The 1550-nt window shown below is 30.8% G+C and overlaps 1 long non-coding RNA gene across 2 annotated transcripts in view; it reads left to right on the forward strand.

The window, feature by feature from the left end:
- LOC106880086 (uncharacterized) overlaps positions 1 to 1550 on the forward strand; it is a 169671-nt gene that overhangs the window by 2707 nt on the left and 165414 nt on the right. Inside the window, exon 1 of one of the 2 annotated variants that reach the window (XR_001410703.2) lies at positions 758 to 1010. The exons of the other annotated variant lie outside the window; for it this stretch is intronic. This is a non-coding gene — a long non-coding RNA (uncharacterized LOC106880086). Of the gene's footprint in view, positions 1 to 757; positions 1011 to 1550 lie in introns of those variants that run through there. 2 annotated transcript variants of the gene reach the window in all.

Consider the following 1550-nt stretch of genomic DNA (forward strand, 5'->3'; position numbering starts at 1 on the left):
CTTCGTCACCATCTGTATGGTTGTTGTTATTGATACTATTGTCAGTGTTGTTTTTGATATGTTATTCTGATTGTTGTTACACTTGTTGTTTTAATTGTTGTTGATGTTATTGTTATTCCTGTACTCTACTGCTGCTTCTCCATCTGACACTGCTACTGTTGATATAGTTACTATTGTCGTTTTTTTATATGTATTTCTTCCCACTCAGTGCGGCTGCTGCATCTTCTGTAGCTGTTTCTTCTATTGTTGTATTGTTTTCCCAACTATTATATTTTTGTGGTGACAATAAAGTGGACATCTCTCAGTTAATATGGTTAACATTATAGTGTTGAGTTTATTGATGTTGTCAATTATGTTTAGCCAGCCGCAGATTATCATTGCCTGTACACACATATGATGAAAGACATTCTAACTATGATCAACTCCCTTTCTTTTCTTTTTTTTTTCGCTTTTTGTAAATGTATATCTTCGACATCATCATCTGATATCTTTCCTTTATGTAACTCCTGTAGTGAAAAATATTTGGCTGCTATGTCTAGCAGGTCGACTCACCACATAGAAGCTCCTTCCTGTGTTTTGCTGTTATTGTTATTCATTGTTGTTACTGCTGCTGTTGCTTCTTTTGCTGCTGCTGCTGCTAGTGCTGCTGTTCCATCTTTCATACTGATTTTCACTTTTACTATAATGTATCAACCTTGAAATTGTGATAGCTTATTTTACATCATCTGTCTTACTATACACATTCTTGGTAGTAAGTATTTTCTTGGTTGTTAAAAATCTAATACTTTTTCCTATTCAACACAGTGCTGAAATATTCACAACTGCTTACTGCTATGTTTATGTGAATAATTTGATGTTGCTATGTTAGCTTCCTACTTTTCTACTGTCAATAAACAACCACTACTTTCCCGACAATACATGTTGATTTTTTCCTCTCTCACATGGAACTACTGACAACAGATTGCTTATGGATTTCTTAGGAGTTCATCTTATGAATTACTACATGCTTGGTAATATTCTTTTAGTTGAATATTTTTATATTGCTTTTTTCTTTCTGAATTTATAATTAACTTGTGTTAATATTTTTCTCTAATATTTCACGTTAATCTCTCTTTTACACACAAAGTTAAAAGCAATTATTTTAAGTTTTATGCAACTATTTCATCACATCTATTAAAATTACTACTAAACACAAAATATTAAAGATTCCCCCTTACTTTATCCATCTTACCTTTCCCAAAATGTTAAATGTTTATGCTACACTGTTCATCATCATACATTATTGATTTTGTTTGCTGCAATATAAGGAGATGGACAACCCTTTCTCATTGAGGCTTCAACATGCCCTGTTCACTGTGTTTTGATTATGTTTATCTAAGATACAACTGTAACTATTTTACCACTTTATCTGTAACTATTTACCAATTTATTAAAACTCATCAGAATTTGGCTAGTAACAGTTTACATGAGTCTTGAATAATACATATGAATATATATATATATATATATATATACTCATATATATATACTCATATAAATATATATATATA

This window comes from Octopus bimaculoides, chromosome 4 (genome assembly GCF_001194135.2).
Source record: "Octopus bimaculoides isolate UCB-OBI-ISO-001 chromosome 4, ASM119413v2, whole genome shotgun sequence".
NCBI classification, from domain to species: Eukaryota; Metazoa; Mollusca; class Cephalopoda; order Octopoda; family Octopodidae; genus Octopus; species Octopus bimaculoides.